A 26,718-nucleotide genomic window follows, 5' to 3' on the forward strand; every position below is an offset into this window, starting at 1 on the left:
GAAGCTCTTCCCTAGCAGCGGCTGCTGCTGCAGTCAGAGAATTGGGGACTCAGGGTGAATTTCCTCCCCGTCTTCCCGGTGCCCCAAAGCTCATTCCCCAGATTAAGACTGGGGGAGGCATTGTGTTCTGGGCAATGGCACTGTCTGATCCTATGAGGGAATTCACTGAAGTTGAGGAAAGGTGGGGGCAGGTGTCCACCCAGACCTGCATTCTCCTTCCCATGGCAGAGGCCATCTTGGGAAAATGCTTCAAGTAACCCATAGCAGGCCGATGTCACAGACTGTGTAGCTAAGATTTGAATGCAGTTTTTTTCTTCCTTCCCTCCTTTCTTCCCTCCCTCTTTCCCTTCCTTTTTTCCTTTCCTCCTTCTTTCCTTCCTTCCCTCCCTCTCCCCCTCCCCTTTTCTTCCTTTATTTCTCATACATTAATTTAACATATGAATAACATATATTAAATTCCCTCTGTGCACCAGACAATATGCTGAATGCCAGGGTATTTTCTGACGCCATGAGATGAATCGTCCCTGTTTGACAGTTAGGGCAACTGAGGCACATGCAGAGAGAGATTAAGTGACTTGCTCAAGGTCATATCATGAGAAAGTGGCAGAGCTGAGGTGAGAACTCAAAGTCTGCTTTTCACTGTGAGTCTGAGAGAAGCGTATTCTAACAACTATGAGGTTTTCGAACTGTCAATATAAGAGTGAGTATAATGACCACTTGAGGAGTATTGCTTCCCATACAGCAGTTAAGACAGCAACACTTCACAAAGTGACAGAGTTTCAGTCCTTCTGTGAGTGTTTATTGAGCACCTGCTGAGTGCCAGGCACTGTCCGAGGTGCTGAGGATTTGGCAGTGGCTCAAAATGACACGTCTCCATTTCCTGGAGTGTACATTTTAGGGGAATGATGGAAAATAATGAAATAAACAGTTCTATAAACGAGATATTATGTAAGAGAAGCATAGGAGATGTATAGACAAATAAAACTGGGTAACATGACAGAGACTGAAGCGGTGGGTACGGGCGGCCTCTCCAGAGTCCCGAGAATTGAGATGAGCAGACTCTGGCAAGACTTTAGGGGGAAAGCATTGGTAAAGTTGGGAGCAAGGCAGGGATCAGACATAGATGGCCTGGTGGGTCATGGTCATGAGTTCGAGTTTATTCTGCCTGCAGTGGGAAGGAGCGAGAGGGTTTTAGGCAGGGTCATGAGGTGATCTTGCTCTGATTTTGGTAAGATCCTGCTGGCTGCCATGTGGATAACAGCAATAGATTATTTCAAAATTGCTGAAGCATGTGTGGGAAGGTAAGCAGGCTGCTGGGAGTGATGGAGCGTGCAGGGGTATACCTTGGAGGGCTGCCTGGAACAGGAGGGCTGGGGCCACAATTTGGAAAGCCGTACGCTTCTGGGAGAGACAGGGGTGGCTGGAGCGTGGAGGTGGTCCAGCCTCTGAGCCACTGGGGATAGATGGATGCCAAGAAGGACTGAAAATCACAAGGGTGGGGATCTCAGGTCCATTAAGCAGCATTTCTGCTCCCAGGCCGTACCCTGGAGCCTTTGTGGCTCTTGCAGGATAGGAATTTTGATGCTTTCCTATGCAGTCGGTATTTTTATCCTCATTTGTGCCAGTACTTTATGTGCAGTGACAGCAGTCCGAAGAGGTAGACAGTGTCTCCCAACGGTGAAGGGTGGAGCTCTGGGGCCAGATGGTCTGAGTTCAAGTCCTAGTCCCATCGGCTGTAGAACCTTGGTCCATTACCTAACCTCTCTATGCCTCAGATTCTCCCATTTTTATCATATATCTGTCAGTTAGGATCCTTTTGGCTGCAAATAAGAGCAAATACTAGCTTAACCAATTGAGAAGTTTATTCTCTCACGTAACTGGAAGGTGCCGGCCCAGTGACATCTTTCCATCTCTCCGCTCGTTCTTGCCCATGTTAATTTCATTCTCAGACTAGTCGCTGCAGCTTCCAGCATCACATCCAGATGCGACATCTCTGGGGAAGGGGAGGGACCATCTCTTCTTAGAGCAAGGAAACCTTTCTCAGAAGACCCGACAGTCTTCCCTTTACACCTCATTGGCTGTAATCAGGTCCCATGCTTATTCATGATCCTATATAAGCAAGGGGAATGGAATTGCTAAGCCGGGTTCAAATTAAACACAGCGGGGTGAGGGGCAAGGGTGGGGTTTGGGTGATGTCAAGTCCACCTCTGAGACCACCACCCTACATCAAAGGGTTGTTGTAGAGATCCGTGTCTGAGGCTTTGAAGTGGTGCATGGCACAGAGTAAGTGTTCAATAAATCTTATGATAATGAAGGAGGAGGAGGAATATAGTCATCTTTTCAAGACCCAGAGAACTCAGTGGCCACGACGTCAAAACCAGTGCTCTTTTTACTTCCTGTTCTGAGCTAGATTTCCATGAAAAGGATTGGGGAGGGGAGGCGGAGTTGGTTTGAAGGATCAAGGATAGTTTGCACCGAAATGTTTGCTTTCCCGAGGCTAGGGCCTTGGTCTCCCCAGCCTCCTCCCCAGCCCCAGCACCCCACAGCTCTAAGATGGACGGTCATCAACCTCAGGCAACGCTCCCCCGGACAGCTCCCTGCCGTCATTCCCAGAATCCCAGCCACCCAAGGCAGCATGGAATCCCTGAGGCCCCTCGGTCCCTCGGCACTCAGGTCCGGACGCCTGTCTCCTGTAAGCCATCTTACTCAACTCTGAAGAATTTCCGGCCAATTCTGAGAGAGCCTCTGTGCCGTGAGCCGGTTCTCTGTTCTGCTATGAGCAAAACATGAGCTATGAGGCCTTGGGCAAATCATATCACCTCTTTTAGGAATAAGAAAACTGAGCCTCAGTTTTCTTATCAGTAAAATGGGATCATTAATCTTTGCTTCAGGGGCCGGCTCTGAAGACGAAATGAGATCATATAGATAGATGAAATGCAGGGTCCAGCATGCAAGAGTTTCCTGGCTGTGATTCACTGACTTTATTGGGCCGAAATGCACGTAACACAAAGTTAGCCATTTTATACTTAAAATTCAGTGTCCCTTAATACACGAGTGCTACGTAACCGTCACCTCCATTTAGTTCCAAAAATGTTTTCGTCACCCCAAAAGGAATCTCTATATCCGTTGAGTAGTCGCTCCCTAGCTCCCACCCCTACCCCAGTCCCAGCAACCACTAATCTGCTTTCTATCTCTATGGATTTACCGATTCTGGATATTTTATTTGAGTTGAATCATGCACCATGTGGCCTTTGTGTCTAAATTCTCTCCCTTAGCCTACTATTCCGAGATTCCTCAGGGTTGTGGCGTGTATGGGCACTTCATTCCTTTTTGCAGCTGAATAGCATTCCATGTTATAGACAGACCACATTAGAGAGATCTGTTGGTCCATCGATGGACGTTTGTGTTGTTTACAACATCTAGCTGTCGTGAAAAATGCTGCTGTGAGCATGTATGTGCCTGCTCTGGTTCGACTCCCTGTTTTCAAGTCTTCTCGGTCTAGATCCAGGGCTGGAATGCTGAGTCCTGTGGCGATTCTGTGCTTCAGCAGCTGGGGAGCCACCGAACTGTTTTAGGGGCTGCACCAGTTTATGGTCCCATCAGCAGTGTATGATGGTTCCGGTTTCTTTACGTGTTATTTCCCATTTTGGGGTTACAGCCATCCTCGTGGGTATGAAGTGTGGTCTTAGGATCGACTCATTTTTTTCAGCAGTGGAGTGGCATGAAAGGAGATGGTTTTCGGGTGTCCACGTTCCTGAGGCCAGTGGGGACCCCCGTTGCGCCTGCCTTTTCTTGTTCCTGGGTTGGGGAGAGGGCAGGCTTTAACCTCCCTGAGGGAAGCCGGGGGTTGGGGTGGAAAGCTTCTGGATCTCTTCTCAGCTGTTGCTGAGTTCCTGCTTTGGCGAGTGAAGATAGCTGGGCCAGACCTGCGACGGTGGGCCTCGCCATGGTCACCCTGAAAGAGGCCGCCTCCGCTGAGGCCATCGTCTCCTGCGTCAGCCTGTCCCCAGAGCACCAGGGAGGCTGCCCCACCTGCCTCGGGGCTTCCGCTCCGTTCTGGGTTTCTACGCCGGGGAACCAAGCCCAGCCCCTTCCACCAGTGCAAGCCTGGGGCCCAGCCCAGCTCCTGGTCCTTGGGCTGTTCCCTGTGTGTGAAAAGGGGGGACTTCTCGTCCTGCCCTTGGACTCCACTCTGCTCTGGGTGGGGACTGGTTTTGGATTTAGTGGCCCCCAGCCCTTCCCTGGCCCTCAGCCACTGCCATCACACCTTGCAGGACCTGGAAGACGGTGTCTAATTAAGGAGGCTCAGCAGCGCCTAGGACACCTGCCTGGGCTCTGGTGGCCCATGCGCGGAGGGTTTGTGCTTTTTCAGCATGTGGCCCAGACTTGTGGAGCTTTGAGATTGTCTGTGACTTTCTGGGCCCTTGAACAAGACAAACGCCATCCAATCTGGGTTTTCTGAAACGCACTGGCCTACACTAGCTCTGAGCCACCCATGGTCCCTTTTCACCAGGACACGTCCCAGCACGACAGTGGTTCGGTCCCCTCCCCCAAGTCAGCTCCTCCACCTCCTTTATTAATAACCTCTCCCCACCCCCCTTCTCACCCCAGACAGGACTCAAGCCACCTAAATTCCTGTGGGAGGAGTGCTAGGCGGAGGAGAAGGGAGGGGGAGGCCCCAGGCATGTACGCTTTGTTTCATAATGTCTGGGACCGGCACTCCCGGCTCCTCCAGGCCTCCCCATTTCAGATGTGGGTCCATGGCTCTCTGATCTTCTCTTCTGGGTGGTAGAATCTATCAGCATGAGGTCCTCAGCCCCACCAACTGAGGTCACAAACATATCTTGCCTTTAATCAGTCCCGGTGTCTCTCTTTAAAAGCAACGACACCCCCTCTCAAAACTCGGTTTTAAAAAAATGACGTGTTCATCGCAATAGTAGTATCTTCTAGGAAATGGACAAGCAAAAACAACCAAAAATTCAATAAGAGAAAAATACCTATACTTCTACGATCCAGAGTTAACCATTTTTCACATAATAATGACAGCAAGAATCATCACCTCGTTGAACATTTATTTTATATCAGACATGGTGCTAAACACTTTACGCAGACAATCTTATTTGATCTTCACGACAGCCCTGTGAAGTAGGTATTTTCTGCATTTGACAGATCAAGAAACTGAGACATAGACAAAGAGGTGATATAACTTGTCCGAGGAGGCGCAGCTTGTAAGATTCAAACATCAGACTCCTCTGCCGGTCTATCTGCCTGCACAGCACGCCCCCCTGACCCACCTCCCGAACGCTTTTCAAGTAAATATTTTTATATAACACATTTTAATGGCGGTAACTAGCGATGGCTTTGTAACCTGCTTTTGCCCTTCACTGAACAATGGGCAATTAACATGTTCCCTGTGTCACTTTGTTGTCTTGCACAATATTATTTTAAATGGCTGCCTAGAATCTTGTCCTGTGCTTGTTCCAAGGTTTGTTTAACTAATCCCCTTCTGTTGTGCATGTAGGTTGTTTCTAAAGTTTTTGTTATCATAAACAACACTGCCAAAGAATAGACCTGTGCTAATTTTCTTGCCCACTCACTGTTCACTATAATTTCCTTGCAGATAAATTCAGGGAGAGGGTGGGAGGGAGGAGACACGCCTTTTGTTTTTCAAATGCCTGTAACATCTCTGGATCAATTACACATAATTTGTGAATACAAGTTGTGCCATTGACAGAGGGAAGGTTGACACCTTCCTCTACTTGTCGGGCTTTGCGCAACCTAGAATTAGATGATTGTAAACAAGCCTTGTAATAGCCTCAGATTATCTGCGGCTATTGTCAGGTCATGTAGAGGTGGTAATTTATTAAACCGATTTTTCAAATGTGTCCAGGTGCATTTGGGGGGAAATGAGAACCGGGAGGTGTTCTCGGGAGCGGAGATGAGGTATGGCGTTTGGGGGAGCCGGTGGCCACGTGTCCGGGGGCTGGCTCTTCCCGCATTCCAGCACCCCTCTATCTGATGGAAAGCTGGAGGAACAGCCCGGGAGAGGGCTGCCCCGGGGCTGCTTGGGGGAGGAGATGGGGCAGCGGAGCCGGAGGCCGCGCAGGCATGTGGAGGTAACAAGTCGTGCCCTGTTCCTACAGGGCGGTGAGGACCATTTCAACATGGTTATTATTGTGCTTCGGCTGCCAAGAAACACCAGCTGGTCATGGTGAAACGCCCCGGGAGAATTTCTTCAGGGAAGCTGTTCCCCAGCTAAACGGCGTCTCATCCCGCGAACGAGGCGAAGAAAGTGAGTTTTCTCTGTGTGTAAGGAACGCCCTGCCTCCTGCCGTCCCCCAAGGCACCCCTTACCCACCTGGTCACATTTTTTTCAGACATCACTTGTTGGACCACATTACATGGCTTCCAGGCCACCTGCTCTCTGAGCAGACGGGGGAGGCCGTGGGGTGGGGACTTAATGGGTACACGCACCAATTTAGCTGGGGCGGAACCAGTTTGCGCTTCAATCGAGTGTTGGATGAGATGAGTGGCCCAGTGTGGGCAGGGCACGTGGAGTCACAGAGACGGTCTCCGCCTGTAGGGGCTCACCTTCGAGAGGGGCAACAAACTCCAAGGCCTGAAGGAGGGAGCCTCCCTTTGGCAGAGGTCAGCCTGCTGGGTGACATCCCGTCGGCTTCTGTGGGTGAGGACTGAGCAAGCAGAAGCTCGGTGGGGGTGGTGACATGGGGTCCAGGAGGGAAGGCCCTTTCACCGCCTCACAATTCTGGCAAGTTTCTGGGCTTCTGGGTCTTTCTCGACCCCACACCTTTCCCCTCCCCGCCCTTCCCCCCACTCCCCTAACTCTGTGGCAAACACACAGTCATTTTTTAAGAGTCAGCATAACATCATTTCTCTAGGTCCCACTTACCAAGCCCTCGCTCTGTACCAGACACCCCCCTCAACCCTCCACAGAGCCTCGCGAGCTAGATACCTCTCTCCTCTCTACGTTACAGATGGGTAAACCCAGGCTGGGAGAGCTGAAGCCATTTGCCCCAGGTCACTCCATTATACAAGTCGCTATTAAAATCTAGGTTTGTGTGACATCAAAGTTTCACCTCTCGACAGCAACAGGGCGCCTCCCTGCACGTAGTTTGTTCCTCGCTAACCTCTGACCGTCATTCCAGAGCGTCCACGGTTGTTGTGTCATTGTTCTTTTTTTAACGTCTATTTGTCCTGCCGGAGGGGGTCCGGAGCTCGGCATCTGCCTCAGGGCCCGGCCGCGGTAGATACTTCATAAGTGTTTGTGGGAAGAACGTGTCTTCAAATTGTAATAGCTCAGCTGGAAGTCTGGGAATCTGTGTCTGGCATCTCTGTCTTCTGGAAGCTTGTTCTGGACCACCCAGAAAACAGAGTAAAACCCAGGGGACAGGCAACCTCTCGGAAGAACTGAGTGAACACCAGGGGTTTTTTCTTGTTGCTGTTCTTCCTTTCGGTTTCTGTGGCCTTCTGGAACATGAACGTGCTTGTCACTTGTGATCGTTCCTGATCTCCACGCCTGCCCCAGGAGGGGTGTAAACCAGATGGAAAGAGTGGCTATCTTATAAATGAGGCCCTGGAGGGCTGGCACTTCGTTTCCCAGTGGGAAGTTTCGCAGGAGCTAATGGACTTGGGGAGGACATAGGGTTACCCTGCCCTGCAACCCGGCACCATCCCTGGGGGCCGGAGGTGCCAGCAGGCACTGACCAGGTGAAACGTTTCTCTGTCGGATGCTCCGTGGTGGCCTGGAGGGAACAGCAGAGTTAGGGGTTACTATCTTAGCTGTCATGAGGCTGGAGTCCTTTGCTTCTGGGTGCATCCTTTCTCCCGATCGGGCTGAACCCCATCTGGGAGCAGCAGTCTTGGTCTTGGGGCCTACGGGGGTCCCTGTTGCTTCATTTTGACGTTATCGTTTCCTGGGTTCAGAAACACCCCATGCCAGTATGGCACTCCCCTGTGTTGAGCCTGGATCTTGTTAGATTCTGGGGTCTACTGTACCCAAGGAAAATGGGCGGTCATTAGAATCGTCCTCCTGACCCAACCCTTCCCACGACACCAGGTGTCAGAGCCTTTACAGGGCGGGGGGTCAGGCTCCAGCCTGAAGGTTGAGGAGTGGGGGCCCCTGGAGCCTTTGAGAGGGCGTGAGCGGGAGCTCGGAACCCTTAATCTTGGGAACACCAGAATTGGGCTTTTTTTCTAGCTCCCACGACAGCTAGAGAGTAAAAACCAAAGATGAGGTGTCTCACGGGAAAAGAAAACCGGCTACTTATAGACACGAGTGGCTTCCAGGGAGGGCGGCTCTTGATAACGGGCTCCTGAAGAGGTGCCCAGGCTGAAGGCCCTCTGACATTTCTCTCTCAGCTTTTCTGCACGAAAGAAAATTCTACCCGGCCACTCGCTTCTTTAACTACGGTGGGATTCACTGGAATAATTTTAAAAAGAGAAGAAACTGGTGCTAAACTCCCTGGCGTCTCTTCCACACAGGTGTGCCGGCTCTGATGGGGGCAAGGGGCACGAGACAGGTCCCCTCCAGCCTTGGTGGCTGCCCCTCGTTCCTCTTCACTTTCTTGGGATCACACCGTCGGGCAAAGCTGGCTGGTGACAGGACGCGGCTGAGGCCTCCATTCCAGTGTCCTTCCCAAGGACATGCGCAGTGTCCACCAAGGCTGCCTTGTCAGGCAGTGAACTCAGGGCAGAGGAGAGTGGGGGGCGAGGGAGGCGTTGGCTGCCAGCAGCAAGTCCTTGGCAGCGGGGCCGGCAGGAGGCCGGCAGAGCTTAGCATGCAGCTCCTGTCCTCTCAAGGAAAACTTGTAGTCTGGGCTGGTGCCACCGAAGACAGGAAGCAAACGGGTCAGCGGCTGCTTCTCCAGCTAAATGCTCATTTTCTTACTGCAGTTGGGTCTAGGGAGGGCTTTTTTTTTTTTTCAGATATAATTCACATATCATCACAAAATTCACCCTTTTAAAATGTACAATTCCGTGGTTTCTAGTATACTTACAAGGTTGTGCAACCATCACCACGATCTAATTTCATCATCCCCAAAGAATTTTCATCAGCCCCAAAAGAAACCCCATGCCCATTAGCAGTCATTTTCTGCTCCCTCCTCTGCTCAGCCTCTGTCAACCGCTAATCTACTTTCTGTCTCGATGGATTTGTCTATTCTGGATGTTTCATATAAATAGAATAGTGCAGTATGTGGCCTTTTGTGTCTGGCTTCTTTTACTTACCAGTGTTTTCCAGGTTCATCCATGTTGTAGCTGTGCTTCACGCCTGGCTATAGCTGACTATTCCCTGTGTGGACACACCACATTTAGTGTATGCCGTTTATCCATTCATCAGTTGATGGACATTTGGATTGTTTCTACTTTTTGCCCTTATGAATCATGATGCTATGAGCGTTTATGTAAAAGTTTTTGTGTGACACATGTTTTCAGTTCTCTTGGGTCTATACCTGCGAGTGAAATTTCTGGGTCGCATGATAACTCTACGTTTAACCTTTCGAGTAATTTCCAGACCGTTTCCAAAATGGTTGCGCCATTGCACATCGCCACCAGCGATGTACGAGGGTTCCGCTTTCTCTAACACTGGTACTGACATCTTTTTCATTCTAGTCATTCCAGTGGATGTGAAGCGGAGGGCTGGGGATTTGCAGTGTTTGTGATTAGGATGACCTGAGTGCAAACTTGGGTGGGGGAGATGGAATTGAAATGTTGGGTGGATTTCTAGGAGATTTGAGGACGTAGCTCATACAAAGGTTAGGAAAACTGCGTGGTAACAGCCAGTGTGGTTTACTACTGGCTTGTAGCCCCAGCACCCAGAGTACAGCCAATACATAGTAGGCACTCAAAACTGAATGTTGAATAAATGAATGACTGACTTAATGAATGCAAGTCCCAGTCCCTGGGGACCCAGTGAGCACGGAGGGACTAGGATATGGACCACTTATCCTGTTTATGACAAGAAAGAACCACTTCCCTTAGTGTCATGTCCTTAGTGTTTTCACGGATGGAGGAAGACGCAACTATCCTCTTTCTTGTAAACAAGGCAAGGAGGCTGGTGAGGAGTGAGGGGCGGGAAGGGGCCAGGGCTTGTACGATAGAGCAACGGGCTGCGAATGACGGCTCAAAGTGACCCCGAGGACAGCAGTTCCAGAAAGTCATTAGCACCCACGAGCTGTTCTCTTGTTGTGCTGGACTGCTCAAATCTGTTTCCGTGGGAATGTTCATCCTCAGAGCTCTTCTCCGTTGTCTCGAAATGTCTCTGCAGAGACTGCTCTGATCGCTGATTTCTGTGGTGAGGGAGCAGGCGGCCATTCTATGGCGGGGTCTCCTCCCAGCATGAGCTAGCTGGCTATTCCTAGTGACGCTATGTGGGTGTAGGAGGAGAGGACTTGTCGAAAGCCTGTGGGTGCTGTGCCTCCTGAGGCTCTGCACTGATGAGGGGAAAGGTGCCAAAAAGGTCACTTTCTGCATGATTGGCAGAAAAATTAGTGTCATAATAATGATACTTAAGAGTTATCAAGTATTTTATACGTGCCAGAATCTGCTCAGAGTGCTTCGTGTAATTTGGTTATCACCGTTGGTTGTCTCTCTGGAGGTCACCTTCCTTCTTATTCCTGTTAATAGAGAACCAGGGAGTAAAGCGAGATAGGCAAAGCCAGTCATAGGTACCTCATTCCCTTTTCCCACTAATCTTCCCAGGATCCTTTGCAGCTAGGGGTGCTCATGTTCTGGCCAATGAAACGTAAGAGGAAGTGGTCATGTGATTGAGTTCTGGCCAATGAGATGTAAGGAGAAATGTGCTGGGTAAGTGCCGCTCTTAGAAAAGAGATGTGAGAATGGAAGCCTCTGCTCTGAGGGTTCTGCTCTTAGCGTTACTGCGGCAGCCCTGGGACCATAAGAGAAAAGAAAGCTAAGTGGATTGCAGAGCCACTGAGCCAACCCGGGAACTGTCCACTCCTGATGTCTTTTATTTGAGAAAAAAAATGTCACTCTTTGTTTAAGGAAAAATAAATGAAATATTCTGTTCCTTTAGCCAAGAATCACAATAGACATATTTTATCTGATTAATCCTCATAATTATCCTAAAGGGGAGATACGCTTATTGCCATATTACAGACGAGAGAGTTGATGTTCAGAGAGAATAAGATACTTTCCCAAAATCACGCAGCAGGAAAAAAATGGGTGAGTTGGAATTTTAACTGAAGTCCATCTACCTCCAAAGCTTTTGTTCCAAACCTCTGTCCACTCTGAACATGAGCAATTGGCAGAAAGGGAAAATGCATCTTTACCTTACTCACTCCAAAATGTGCCCAATGTGCCCTTGGTTTCTCAGGCTGCTAGTTTTTTCCTTCCCTCATATCAAAATCTTTGGGTCCTTCCGTGAAGCAGGCCACCACCGTCTGGTAGGAAGGGACAGTATGTGAGAGAGCACGCGGGGCTCAGAATAAAAGGCTTGGGCTCAAATCCCAGCTCTGCCACTTATTAACTGCGTGATCTTGGGTTGGTGGCCTGACCTCTGTGAGCCTTGATTCTTCATTTGTAAAATCTATGCAAATTCACTTGGACAGTAAAACCAGGTCAAGCATCATGAGCCAAAAAGGGCATTTGCTGGAAAATCCAAGGTGTAGACCTAGCTTTAGTCTTAGAGGTAGAGTGTTGGTAGAAAGAGAAAACATGGCACCGTCTTTCCAGCTTCATCTCCCCAGGTGGCTGCTTTTTCTCCTTCCCCACTGCGTGGGTCATATTGTGCCCCTTTCTCTGCTCCATGGAAAGAACATGCCTGTTTCCTGGGGGCACTGGCAATAGTTCTATAATGAATGCCAGTGTCTCTGATTGGCCCAGCTTCATCACATGACCTCTTTTGGAGCTGGAGGTAAAGTTAGTCTCATCAAAACCTTCCTCAGTTTTGGTTCTTCATGGAAAGCGGCGGGGGCGGGGGGGGGCGGGGTGGTCCTGTATGCAGAAGTGGGGAATCGATGCTAGGCAGGAAAAACCCTAAAGATGTCCCTTCCCACACTTCAGGATCAGTTTTGAGCCTTTGATGAGATAGATCCATTCTGTGCAGGCACCCAGGACAGTAATTGATCCTGTAAACACTTAGTAAATGCTAGCCGGCCTCTTTCCAGGACTTGGCTCTGTCTTCCCTAAGGCCCCTGGCCTGTCCCTGTATGTCAGTGGGTACCGACAGGGGGAAGAGGCTCATCTCTGCTATGCAAACCCTATCCATCACCCCAGCCTTTGTCTCTGCACCCAACATGACAATTACCATGTGGTTTGCGATGAGACTCTAATCCTATTACTCATTCATCAACCAGCGGATGAGAACAGGCGCTGGATCGAACACTGCCAAGGAAGCCGGGAGAAGCCTTCTCCACCACTGTGAAACTAGGCTTAGCTCAGGCACAATAGGTGTGTAATTTAAGGTTTTGTTGAGCCAAAATCCAATCACATACTTGACTGGTAGATCACAGAGACTCACGGGCTAAAAGAATGAGATAATTCCACCTCACACAAACACTGGGATTTGGCTTTGACTTAATGACAAATGTGTGACCAACCTTATACTGTTTCATTCTCTCCCTCTTTTTTCTTTTGTTTCAATGTATTAACACCTCCTTCCTTCTGTACCCTCCTCTGTACCATCCAGAGATGGGATGAGACTCAGCAAAGTCTTAGAGCCAGGAAACGAAGGTCCATAAGCAGAAGGAGGCCTTTTAAATGGCGATGATCGGTTGAGATGTACTCGTATTCATTTTACTCAGTTAATCGAATGACCACAGGAAGCGAGAGATGGCTTCTAAGGATGGATTGATTCTAATTTCTAGCGGTCTTGGTTCTTCTGTTCCAGGAGTGACTGAGAATGAGAAAGGACAGCAGGCAGGAGAGATACCCGGTCATACTCAAGAACTGTTCCCTTTATTCATTCAATGCTTTAAAAAAATTTTTTTTTGTCTAGGAAAGATCATGTGAGCGGGGAAGGGTTATAAGAAGAAATATAGAATATAGTTTTTGACTCTTGTTAAGTGATGTTATAGCTGCTTACATAATTAGAGATAATAGTATAAAAGAGTTCACTCAACTTAAATCTATTCTCTCCGCAGATACTTATTAAATGGCTACCACGTGCCATGTACTTCAATAGTGTGAGTTGATGCTCTGGTGAATAAAGGCATTAAACAGATAGGCAACGAGTAGTCTGTAACAAGGAAAAATGGAGAGTTCTGTTCTGGAAGCGATCAGGGTGCAGTGGTAGAGAATTAAACGGGGGGCGATTGTTAGCGAAGACCTCTCTGGGAAGCGGACATTTGAATTGAGACCTGAAAGATGAAGAAAAGCCATTTATGCCGGATCTGGGGGAAGAGCTCTGGTGTCCATGGCCAGGCCACTCGTGGGAGGGAGCTCCATGGGCCGGAAGGCCGTTCGTGTGCGTTGTGTCTCAGGGCGAGTCCTCCATCCTTCCGAGTCTCTGACTTTTCACCTGCTCTGCTAATGTTGTGAAGTCTCTGTGAGGTCCCACTGTGTTCGCAGTGGGCCACTTTAAAAAGCGACAAGTGGAATGTAAATGCAAGACAGGTTGTTAGGTTCATGTTTCTTCTTCTGTTGGGCATTCTGGGTGTGGTTATATAGGGAGCGTTGTCCCCAGACATGGAAGTGGCTTGGGACTGGTCTGCTGAAAAGTTTCTATTAAATTTCTTTCTTGGAGCATCCACATATGTCTGCCCTTGGCTGGCATTTTTCAGATAAATGTTTTCTATTGATGGAGAGCTTAACAGAGCTTTCAAATGAGAATCCTGAAGCAGTAGCCTCTAGGAGTAATTTGAGATGAACTTGACCTGCATCATTCTTTCTTTTGCCCACATGGAGTTGATTTTGTGGCGAATACCAATTTAACATGAACTAAGTGTCAGGTACTGTGCCAAATGCTAATGTTATCTCATTGACTCTTTACTAAAAAAACTTATTTTTAAGACAAGGAAACCAAGACTCTCAGAGGTTAGATGACTTATTTCAAGTTATGTATTTAAGACAACAGCAGAGCTGAAATTTGAATATTTCTCTACTGTTATTACTGTTACACGCTCACTATGTGCCCTGACTGTCTTGGTATTGAGAAGTCAGTTGTTATTCTAGTTGCTGTTCCTTAGTAGGTAATATTTGTTTTATTTCAAGATGCTTTTAAAACCTTCTCTTTGTCTTTGGTGTTCTTTCACTGAGGTATATGTAGGTAAGGATGTTTATTTATTCTGCTTGGGATTCCTGAATGTGAGGTGTTATACACCGTTCGTGTCTCCCCAAATTCATATGTTGAAAACCTACTATTCAACATGAAGGTATTTGGGGTGGGGCCTTTGGGAGGTGATTAGGTCATGAGGGCAGAGCCCTCACAAATGCAATTAATGCCTCCCAAAAGAGGCCCCAGAGAGGTTCCCTCATCCTTTCTGTCCTTTCTGAAGACTCAGTGAGAAGGTGACCATCTATGAAGCAGGAAGAGACAAGAGCTTTCTCACCAGACACCCAGTCTGCCGGCAACTTGATCTTGGACTTCCCGGCCTCCAGAACTTTGAGACATAAATATTCGTTGTTTATTAGCCACCCAATCTCTGGTATTTTGTTATAACAGCCCGAATAGGTGAAGTTGTAAAGATCGGTGACTTCTATCCATTCTGGAAAATTCTCAACCGGTTTTATTCAAATATTGCCTCTCCTCTAATTTCGTATCCCCTCTTTCTAAAACTCAGATTAGATGTATGCTAACCCTTTTCTGCTATTCTTCCTATTTTTTTAACTTCTCTTCCAAATTTCCCACCTCTCTTTCTCACTGTCCTGCAGTCTGAGTGACTCCTTCAGACCTGCTGTCCAGTTCACTGATTTCCTGTCAGCAGCGCCTAATTTACTTAAGCCGTCCATTTTCTCTTTGAAATTGAAGTATAACTTCTAGGTAGGGAAGCGCAGAAGTCATAGGTCATTTCTGACTTTTCGTAAAATGGAATCACGCAATGTGTACCCTCTGCATCTGATTTCTTTTCCTCAATAGTATGTTTTTGAGATCCATCAACGTATTATCTACTTCTAAAGGTTTCGTTTAGTTCTCTAAACATATTAAACACGCTTGCTTTTATATTCTGTTTCTGTTTATTCAAATATCTGCAGACTTTGCAGGTCTCATTCTCATGGTGATTTGTTTCCCTGTGATTTTCGTGGGTTTTGCTTATAAAGCCATGTTCTCTGGCCCTTTATCTGCAGGAATGTGTCGAGGCCTAGTTTATTAGGCATTATTACTCTAAAGAAAATTTGCATTTGCTTCTGCCAGGCTTCCTGATTAGCTACTAACATGGGACCACTTTAAAAGAAGCAGGTGGCATAGAGTTTTTTTGTGCCCTATGTATAGGTATGGCGGAAGGATGCTGACTCCAAACCCGAGTGAGGCCCGTGACTAGGAGCTCACAGGGGAGACAGGCATCCAGCCCAAGTGGGATGGGGAGTTGTTGCTGTTGTTTTTGGTAAGAGCTTTATTGAGATATGGGATGATATTTTTTAAATCTTAATTCACTCACTGAGGGAGGTCACTTTTCTGGGATCATCAATATAATCAGCTACCTTGCTTAGGCCCCAAACCTTGTCTTCACTTCTCCACACATTAGAGACACTTTAAAGCAAAGGCTGAAGTGTACCAGGTGTTAGCAGCCGTTCCTCAGGCAAACAGTAGGTCACGCTTCTTTACTCTCTGCTTTTAACCATTCTCACTGTTTCTAGATTTTGAGAATTTCATTTTTTTTTTTCCTGACAGCTCATTAATACATTTTTTAAGAAACCACCTCCTTAAAAAATATTTTATTCAACTTTTTTGGTGTATGTGTGTTACATAGCAGGAGGTTTTCTCCTAAACATCTATTCGGCCATAATGCTGGACCAGGTAAGCGAGCTCTTTATATGCAGTATCTCACTTATTCCTGAAAGCAGCCGCCTGGGATCAGTAACCGGGAGTATCCCCATTTTATAGATGAGGAAACTCATGCACTGCTGCCCCTCTGGTACCCGGCAGAGGCAGGATTTGAATCCAGGTCTGAGTGACTCTAGTGCTCACATCCATAATAACTGTACTTGCCGAAGTCGGTGCCTAGGATGACTTAGGGTTCACCGGGGCCTCTGGGCCGGCAGAGCGAACACATCATTGAGAGGAACCGGTCAGTCACCAGAGGTGATGCCTGCAGGGACAGCCAAGCTTTGGCTGTAGCATCCAGGAGGGACATAGGGGTAGACAGTCTTGTTGGCTTCTTTGGGGGTTGTGGATGGCCAAATAGCAAAGTGGCATTTGCCGAATTGAGACTCTTCGGATATTATACATATGCCAGTTGTGACTTAGGAATTATCCCAGGGGAAGGAAACCTGGCCGGTGAAACCTTTCAGGCCATTAGGCCACTACGAGGGGAAGTTCTTTGAGGGTGGCTCCGTAACTAGTTTTCGAGTCACCCAGGGAACGCTTGCCCGGTGGGCCTCCCCTGCTCTGAGGGTCCTACGACCATCTTCTTTTCTGTCCCAGCCCCGGTCCCCAACCTGGTCTGGTTTGTGGGCCCCAGGGGGCGGTCTGCTCTAGCCTTCTCCTGGGCTCAGATCTGGACTCCTGGGTTCCGGTCCTGGGCGAACAGGGGTGACGTCAGCGTCTTGGGGCGCCTTCGTCTCCCCTGCACCTGTCCCGGCTGCTGGGGAGAAGCGCTCCAGACTCTGAGTCCTTCGAGCTGCTGCCGTTTCCTTCCAAGGAAGGTCAAGTGCATGCCAGTCGGGGAAGAGATACAGAGTCAGAAACATAGAAATGAGTCCGGTTGAGCACGTGCTGTGCGCCGAGCCCTTGTTTCACAGTCACGGGCAGGAGTCACGTTATTGTGATGTGCTTTTTCTGGTTTTGAGTGCCATGAGCGTTCACTTGTATTTTACATCATTTTTTCTTGCACCATGTCTGGAGACTTACACAGGGCGGGCGGTGCAGCCTGCCGGGCCAGCCTGGCCTCTGGAGTCAGCTGGGCCTGGGCTCGAGTCCCAGCTTTACTACTATACGTCTCTCTGAGTCTCAGTTTCCCTACCTGCAAAATGGGGCTAATAATACCTACCCCAGATAGCCGGCCGGAGTGCGACAGACACCTGGGAGGTCACCTGTGGGCAGTTCCCATACTTGCCATTGGCTTAGTGTCTCTGCCTGAGTGTTCTCATCGCCTGTGAGGGGACAGTCCTGAGAGTTAAAGCCTCAAGGGACACCACCAACCAGTGAGGCGTGGAGTTGGGGTTAAGCTTCTTGGCCTCTCGGGGGGACCATTTTGTGGCATCTTCTACACAGTCCTTCGAAGGATGCCCAGGAAGACTGAGACTTGGTCGCCCACACTGGTGACCAGCTGACGAACACACTCTTTATAGCCTTCCCTCCCCTCCTGGTCTCACTCCCCGCCCCCTCACAGTGCTCCCCGAAACACGTGTGTGCGTTCTCGCTCGATCAGGCTCGATCAGGCTAGGTCCCCACCGCGTATCGCCCCGGCGAGGCTCCCCGCTCTGTCCTGAGATGTAATGTCATTTAGGAATAACGGATCTTGGGCTTTTGGGGTCTAAGCCATGTGATAGGGGGAGCGCACCGGTGGCTTGTTGTTTTTAAATAGTGGAAGTCTTTGTCTGGTGACATCATCCTGTGTGCCACAATGAAGCTGCCAGCTGGATGGCACTGCGTTCTTGACCCGTACATCTTGCTCTGGGAAAGGCTTTTAACATTTTTTCTACTGAAACGTGAAAACCTGCAGCCAGCCTGCCGGTGCCCCCAGATGGCAGGTGTTGGCAAGCGTGAGTGGGTGGCAGGCCCTTTGCTCCCCATCGGCACAGACAACCAAATTGGGCAGTGGCTCTGTGACCCGCCCCAGAAATGGTTGGAGATGCTTCTAGCTCAGGGAGCTGGGGTCAGGACTTTTGGCCATTGGTCTGTGGCTGGGCAGCACGAGTCTGTTCTGCATAGCTGGGGCTTGGTACAGAGTGGCCTTGTCTTCTCTGTCATTTCCCACCAGCTCTTTTGAGCACGAGAACCTTGAGAAGAGGGTATTTTCTCTACTCCCATTTCATAGATGAGGACACTGAGGCTCGGAGCAGGAAGTCGACTTGCCGCGCGGCTTCCGGCGGGGCAGTGAACAGCATCCACACGAAGCTAGATTGCTCCCAGTCAAGGGCAGGGATGGAAGCCTTGGGGTGCAGCTGGCACGGCCTCGGGCGCAAGCACGGGGCTTCCTGGGGGGCGCGCTGCTCTATCCAGTCCCTTGGAGAGGCAGCCAGGGTCTCAGGAGCTGGGAGTCAAGGCAGCGGCTGGATGGGCTTCTCAGGGAATGGTGGGGCAGGGAAGCCAACACAGGGGGGCGTCGTGCCCCCTTTCTGAGTATTTCTTTCAAAGCTGGGGAATTCCTCACGCAGGAATCTGTTCCCAGCTGCGTGAGGCTGTGCAGGCAGCCTGGGATTTTCTGTACCCCAGCCAGCTGAGGGGAGGGTCCTGAGGGAGAGGGCATTCCACATCTAAAAGGCATCAGGGCGCCCCCACCTGCCCCCACGCAGGGGCCGTGCGCCCGTCTGTGGGGCCAGATAGAATCACCTGGGATCCTCATGCCAGAACCTGACGCCTGGAGGACAGGTCTTGACAATGGAGCGAGTCTTCAAAGTGAGTGGAGACAATGCTGAAATGAGAAATTCATCAGCGGTGTGATGTTTCATTGTTGAGTCTTCGTCATCGGATTCGTCATCACCATCAGCATCGTCGTCGTCATGCCAACGTTCTTTGGGCATTACGTGCCAGATGCCGCTCTCGTGTTTAGCCGACATCAGCGCATTTTAAAGCTCACAAGCTCCCTGTGAGGTCACATGGGGCTGCTGGCTGCGCAGCACCTGTGTGTGAATTAGAAAAATGCGTTCCTTTAGAAAAATGCGTTCCTTCCTTGGAGGATGTGATCCCGCCACGTCCTCTTGTTTGCCACGTAGATAGCAGCTGGGTTGCAGCCTCCACTGGCCCCTGGGTTGGGCACCTCTGTGCAGCCCACAAACTGCACAACTGGTGACCACGGGTAGCCTGTCCTCATGATCCCCATTTCACAGATGAAGAAACTGAGACGAGGGAGGTATCTTGTCAGATCAGGATTAGAAGCTGCTTGAGTCCCAAGCCATGGGGATTCATGACACCACCTTTTATAACCAGGCACCCTTGGGTGCATTGATGGGGAGAGGAAAAAGTTCCTCTATAAAGATGCCTTTCATCAAAACCTTGTAATTACCAGACTTGTGTAAAAAAGAAGATAATTTGCTACAGTTTTAAAGTCATCAGTGGATGCGGGGGTGAAAAAAAAACCCGAAAAACGCCAAACGTGTAAATACTCTTAGCTACTCTCCAACTTCGTTGAATTTAGCTGATGTTTTGGTGTTGACTTTCCCAGCTATCAGCTTAACTATATAAATCCAGTTGACGTGTCTTTATTCAGATAAAACTCTAATACTGCCAGTGTAGCAAATTAGATGCAAATGCCCCCTTTTTATTTTAAGTATACTTAAAGCTGCCTTTCCAATGCAAATTTTATAAGAAATCTCAAGCAGCTAGGACAGACATCTTAGCTGTCAGCAGGCGAGTGCTTTCATTTTGGTCTCAGGCAAGGGAGCTGCCTGCGTTTTTTCTTTCTGCCCCTGCAGACTGAGATAATTAAAACTACAGAGAAATAGTTTTAAATATACATGATACACAGAGTTCTTTAAATTATGGGATAATGCATAAATTCACCCATTACCATATTTGATAGTGGTCTCGCTGACCGAAGTGGGGGGAGGGCCGTGGCGGTGGGGTAATAATTTCCTCGATACAACCCTCTTCTCTTCTGGTCAGTAGCCCTCACAGACCTCTATCAGATCACCTGGGGGCCCGGCGAGTTCTTGGATAATGGTTCTAAAAGAGTTGTGAACACGCTTATTAAAAAAAGGGAATGCTATTTTTTTTTTTTAAGAAATAAAATGCTAATATAATTTTTTTTTTTTCCTCCCCAGCAGTTCTCAGTCTCTTTGGGATACATATCCATTTCGGCTTTGATTTGTTGAGCTCCCTGAATGAGTTTATCCAAACAATGTGAATTTACTCAGATCTCTCTCAAATCCCACATCTCTTGTGGTTGATAAAGCTGACTTTAGCTAAGAAGGGCTGGATCAGTGCGATTTGAAATTCACATTGAAAATAATAAGGGCTTTGCTGGAAATAATCGGCACAGTCAAACACTGTCAGGAGGAAACAGTGGATGATTGGGGGGAAATTTGGTCAGGCCGTGCCCCGCCCTCACCTGCTCTTGCCAGAATCAAGGTAGAGAAATCGGGGGCGGGGACGCGGGGAAAGGTGAGCAAGGCTTTGCTTAGACACACACTTCGGCTTTGCAGGTGACAGGGATGATAATTCTACAGATCTTTGCGCATCAGTTTTATTTTTTTATGACAAGAAAATGGCAGCCATCCCTTTAGGGGTGATGGTCATCTCGTGGGCATTTGGGGTGGCAGCGATCGTGGCCGGCACAATGCCCGACACCAGCTGGAATCCCAATTCTCTCCCTTTCTCCGCCCCGCATCTATCTCTATCATCGCCATCTCTATCATCGCCATCTCCATCATCTCCATCTCTAACTATCCAACTCCAGCCTTGTCTCCATCTGCATCTGCATCTTTCTCTCTCTCTCTCTCCCCTCCTGTCTCCCTCTCTCTTCCCTCAATTCTTTGTTGAGCACTTACTACATGCCTGGTACAGGGCTAAATGTCTTCTCATTTCCTCCTCACGGCCCCAGGAGGCAGCACAATTATATCTATTTTACAGGTGCCATCGATATATGATGATGTGGAGCTATGGGGGGGGCATGGCATGGCGCACCCATGTCCTGAGATGCAGGGGGCCCACGGGTCCTGTGTGTCACTGATGAGCCTTTATTCTTTTTCCACTCAGCTGCCAGACTGAGACCAGCATCTTAAGAAAGCGATGTTGGGACCTTGGTTCCTAAGAGACTCTAAAGGAAGACTTTTTCCTAGAACATGTTCACAAGTGAAATTGAACGGAGGGCTTGGGGTGTGCAGGCAGAGGCCAGCACTCTGGGGCACAGAGTAGAGTGGCGGGTGGGGATTTCCCTTGGTGAACGCTATCTGAGTAGATCAAGGCTTCTCGACCTTGGCATATGGACATTTGGGGCCAGATTGTTGTTCGTCGTGTTGGGGTGAGGGAGTGGAGTATGGGACGGTCCCGTGCACTCCAGGGTCTTCAGTGTCAACCCAGGCCTCTCCGTGCTAGACATTGACAGCGCTTTGTCCTCAGTCGTGGCAGTCCCCTGACATTGCCGAATGTTCCTTGCGGGGCAACATCAGCCCAGGTGGTGTACCAGGCAGAGAACCACTGCTGTAGATAGAGGCGGATCCTTCAGAGCCCAGATTCCTCATGTCCCTTCCAAGGTAGGTCGCATGTAGGTTTCATCCCCACTTCCGTTATCCTTTGTCTCAGAGGACCCCGCTTTCGCACGCCCTCCTAAGCAGCTAAGCCACCTTCCTCGAAGCAGGTGGATAAGAAGAGCTTTGCCACCAAAACCTCATTTCTAATTAGAATGATCACATCCCCTTGTCTCCTCCATAAGGGCGGCCGGATCGGACCTGGGCTGCCTCGATCTATACAGTTCCAGTTCAGCCTTGATGAATGGCTGTTCCAATTGCTTCTGCCCTGCCTCCGTGTGTGTGTGTGTGTGTGTGTGTGTGTGTGTGTGTGTGTGTGTGTGTGTGTTGGGGAGAGCACAATGGCCAGGCTGGGGCTGGGGAGAATTAATTCTTCTGAGTCCTTGTCCCCGGGCTGCCTCACAGGCCAGGTCGGCCCCACTGACCCGGCGGAGGCTGCCGAGCTTGGAGCTGACCTCTGTCTCCCCTCCGCTTGGGGCTTCCTCCCCCGCTTCCACTCTCAACCTGGGCCACCTCTTCTGACCCTACGGGCTCGGTATTTCCTAACCAACACCGCTAATAGCCAATGATCACCGAAGGGCAGTTTAAATTCTATTTAGACTTAAAAAAAAAAAAGAAAGAAAGGAAGAAAGAAAGAATGAAAAGCAAAACTTCAAAAGCTGTTTCCTGCAAGCTGAGCGGAAGCCAAGCACAGCCATTATCAGCAGAAACCGGATCGATATTTCAGCACCGTCCCCTGGCTGGGTTTTCGAGGAACTTTTATTATGATTGCGGTTAAGCTGTTCTAAAGTGGGGCATCATTTATAAAACAAACGGATCCCTTCCAAATAGGTTATTTTCCTGGTTAATGACTGATCGTCTGCCCTGGGGTCTGTCTGTGTTGAGATTCCAGATGGGAACAGGCACTACCAGCCCAATTATCTTTATTAAGTGTTTTTCCTCCCCCTTTCTGAAAAATGAAATGGCAGCCCGCTCCAGCGTCTCCTCCTTCCCCTCGCTCTCACCCCTGTGCCATTTCCTGCCATCGCCTCATTATGGACAAGTATGTCCTTTAAGACACGGAGAGTAATGAGGCGGTTTTATGAGACTAATACATTTAAAATTTGAACACTGGAGCGCGAATCTTTAATTGTACAATTATACATTCATTTAGCACACACTCTCTCGCGCTTTCTCTTTCCTGCTTTAAAAGATAACAAACCACAGGTGACTAAAAGTGTGTGAAAAGGCAGAATTTATGTCGTTCTTTAGGGTACTAAATCATGCAAGAATAGAAATTGTTTCTCTCCTGACAGATTTCTTCAGCAAAATTAGTTATTGCTTCAGAGAAAATGTTGGATTTTTTTTTTTTGAGTGGGGAAGGACAGGAGAGGGTTAAATCGTACCTCGTCATGAACTTGTAACTTCTGTCCCCCATTTCTACAGATAGAGCGTATAGCTAGAAAGCATTTTGAGAATTAGAAGAAACTTGCTGTTATGTGGCTGGTGAGAGAGAGAGAGAGAGAGAGAGAGAGAGAAGAGAGTGGAGAAGACAGGCCACCCCATATATCCTGTTCAACAAAAGCCCCCTGTCCCACACTGACAGACTTTACGGGTAGTAATAAATAAGGCTGAATTATTGATGATGAGAACTGCTAATATTATTATGACCTCAATTAAGTGCTTTTTTCAGACACATTAGCAACAAAGGGTCTTCCCTCTCCCGGTTGCTGTTTTTCTCCCCCAGGCCCCACTTTACATTAAAATCTAATTGATCAAATCTACTTGCCATTCGCACAAGAGCGATCACCCTAATGGGTCATCTATCAGCAGGGGCCCCGCATCAGGCTATTAACACCTTTTGTTGCTGGCCCCAGTTCGGAACCAGAAAGGAGGGGCCTCCAGTCTGGAAGGATCGCGTGTGAGGTCTGAGTGTGCACCTTTTAATTGCTTCTTTAACACCCTCGCAAGACACATAAGACCGTTCTTGCTTCCGAGGAAGCCCCGCCAGGACTCCGGGAATTACCAAGAAGGCACCCCCCTTACTGGGACAGAAGGTGTTGTGGGGGGAGCTCGGCCGGCTCCACTTCTGCTCAGGGCACCTCGCCGTCTCTCCCTCTCTGCTGGCCTTCGTGTGGCCTGCTCCAGAGAGCCTCGACGTCCTGTCTTGACGGAACCTGGTACTCAGGGGTAGATGCGAAGGCGCGGGAAGCGTGTGGGCAAGCCCTCAGTGAAGGTGGAGACCGGAGCCGAGTTGAAACAGAGACACGTCCCTGCTGGGGAGAGCCGTTTCTGACTTCTTGGCCCGTGGTCGGCCATGGAAGATTCGTGGATGGCCCACGAGCCCCCCGAACTGTGTGTAATGTTGTGTTAACGTGTATTTTCCCAGGAGAGGATTAGTGCTTTCATCGAATTCCCAAATTTGTCTACTACCCCGAAGTGGGTTAGAAACGTCTTCTCAGGAGCTGTTTCCATGGGGGGCGACTTCTTTCGGTCTGACCCTCGTTTAGGGTTTTGCATCTCTGGCTTTGGGGAACTCAGTGAAGCCACTGAAGTGAACTTTGCTCATGGGATGCTGTCCGATGTGGGTCTCTCTCTCTCTCTCTCTCTGTCTCCTCTGCTTCTCATCAACCTTCTGCATTCCCAAGTGCCTGTGAGAATGGGGTTCTAGGTTAGTCTGACTTGTGCAGTGCCGCCCACTGGGTGTTGGAAGGTACGAGAACGTAGGACGTCTCCTGTGTTAGTTGCATTGCTATTGTTCCAGATAAGATATGACAGGAACTCTCCTTGGGTGACATTACAAAGCTTGGGGTACTATTCGAGGCCATCTTTTTGGCTCATGCGACTCCACCTACCCATCATGAAAACAGCTTTCTCATTTTTTCCTTGTCAGGAAAGGGCTGGCAGCAGCCAAGGATGTCCCTGCTCGTCCCTCATCTCAGAGCTCTGTCTTGGCTCAGCTGGACCCTGTGCCAGGCAGCCAGGCAGGGGTCTGTCTGCCCACCACTCCTTCAGCAAATGGGGGTGGGCGAGAGCTGCGGGGTGGCGAGGCATTCTGTCACGAAGCACAGGACATTATTTGGCATTGCAGAGTGGCTTCTCAGCCCGTGTTGTCTTAATTCAAGTTGTCATTCATAGACCGGAAGAAAATGAAAATCAATAAATGGCGAAAATGGGCTTTAAAGGCCAACTAAAGTCGCAGGGGAGTTAGGAACACAGCCTCAGTGGGCTGTATTTTCCTACTTAGAATGGCTGGATGTGGGGCCTGTGTTTAAGAGAAAAAGAGGAGGAGAAAGTGAGTGAATTTCTTTTAAAGATCTACAGAGTGTCCATTGGATAAGACCTTGCATCAGGGGGCGGGGGGACCACCATTCGTTTAAGCCACAGAGATAAATGAGAAAGATGATAGTTGTGATGGATCTATGTTTCACCCCATGGCCTCAGCAGGTGTGTTTCGAGTCGTCTGTTTGTTGATGGCTGTGTTGACTTCTTGCCTATGTGCTTCTCTGAGCCACGGTCTTCTCAACCAGAAGGTGGAATTAGAAGAGGTGCAGTGATTTTTGACCTGCCCCTTGGTGAGAAACCGCGGCAGATATGCCTTTGCAGGCGTCAGGAAGGAAGTCGAAGTCGGGGGTTGAGGGCTTTGGGCCTCGTGCCGTGAGAGCCGCTCTGGGCTCCTGCAAAAGGTTTCATCCGAAGTTAAAATGTTGCAGCAGAGACAAAAGTTTGGGGGGAAAAGATCACTGGAAGAGAGGATTTCTAAATTTCCTTTTTCTCACTTCTGAGGGGCTGCAAACATCTGTTGCATGCCTACAGGTCACTGCTGAAAACCCAGCGTGGTCCAATTTCCCCTTCTGCCTGTGACTGGCATAGAATGGGCAGGAGAGAGGGTGCCAGGCCCAGGTGGGCCATGGGTTCTGCTTCCGACTTTTCCTGGAAACACCGGAAGAGCCCTCTGTCACACATGGGACGTCGCGGCCTGGTGAGCCTCCATTTCTGTGCATCGTGGGCTGGATCGTCAGGGACAGAGCAAGAGGAGGCACGTGTTGGACCAGGAATAATTTCAAACCAAGAGACAACAGCAGCGAAAACATGGCGACACCACCTTAATGGCGATGAGACCCTGCTAATCCGGTGCCTGGGACAAGGTGACGTCATCATTTCCTGTGCCTCTTTTGAAGAAACCAGAGTTTCCGTAGATCGGCGCCAAAGGGTGGCCCGGAGGGGGCCTGGAGGAGAGGCTTCAGCTGCAACCCCCACCCCAGCCACTGGTTGCTCCCAAAGCCACTTCGGGCAGATGCCCTAGCGCCCTCTTCCAGTGAATCTGTCACTGCTCACGTTTAGAAATTCTAGGGTCTCTGAGAGACACAGGCATTTGCCCAGCCCCAATATAGAAAACCATTAAAGATTAAAAAAGAAAAAAAAAAAATCACTGGCGAGAGGGGTGTCAGAAATATGGACGTGAGGTGACTTGTATCAGAACATGCGAAACGCGCCAGCGTGCTGGGGAAGCCTTTCTAAGATGCTCAGCTCTGAAAACTTGACTGGGAGCTAGACGGCTGGATTGGACGGGAAGCTGGTTTATGAGGCCAGAATGTACCTACCGTGGGTCAGGCAGGGACGGTGCCACACGCACACACATCGCACCGTTGGTGTCTAGGGATCGGGGGCTGCCGTGTCCACTTGGCTTCAGGGCACACACGCACACTGGCCAGGTCAGCGGCCTGGCGCCTTAGGCTGATCCGACAGTCGGGCCCCATTTCTCGAGCGGCAAGTCAGCTTCATTAGGTCTTGTGAAAAGGGGAGCCCGTCACGCACCCGCCATAACAGCTTCTAACGTTTACTGAGCGCTTGCTCTGGGCCGCACACCACTGGAAGCAATTGGTATGTTCTGGCGGGTTCGATTCTCTCAACGACCCAGGTGACGCCCATGTTTCGCGGGTGAGGTGATCTCAGCTCGAAGCGGTGAAGGTGGCAGAGGCTGGGTTTGACTCCGACTCGAGTCGGGGTGTGCGACCCCAAGGCTGTTTTGCCTTTGAGGCCACACACCTCCTTTAAAGGAAGAGAGAGAGAGGAGCCTGGTGTCTTTGATCGTGGCCATTGTCAGCGCCCCTTTCTGGGGATCCTTGAGAAATACACCCCAAGAACAGGCCGAGGCTTCAGCCCCAGCAGACCCCAGCTCAGTGTCCACTGAGAAGGGCCGGCCGAGGTCCCTGTGGCAGGCCTTCCCAGGTGGGGACAGGTAAAGGTGCA

At 49.5% G+C, this 26,718-nt stretch overlaps 1 long non-coding RNA gene across 1 annotated transcript; it reads right to left on the minus strand.

Moving 5' to 3' along the window:
* On the minus strand, positions 1-26,718 carry LOC120617281 (uncharacterized). The gene is made up of 4 exons (XR_005656853.1): positions 26,070-26,718; positions 18,632-18,921; positions 2,012-2,016; positions 1-11 (listed from the first exon to the last, which is right to left on the minus strand). It is a non-coding gene; the product is annotated as an uncharacterized LOC120617281 (long non-coding RNA).

Source organism: Pteropus medius, unplaced genomic scaffold (genome assembly GCF_902729225.1).
Source record: "Pteropus medius unplaced genomic scaffold, Ma_sr-lr_union100, whole genome shotgun sequence".
NCBI lineage: Eukaryota > Metazoa > Chordata > Mammalia > Chiroptera > Pteropodidae > Pteropus > Pteropus medius.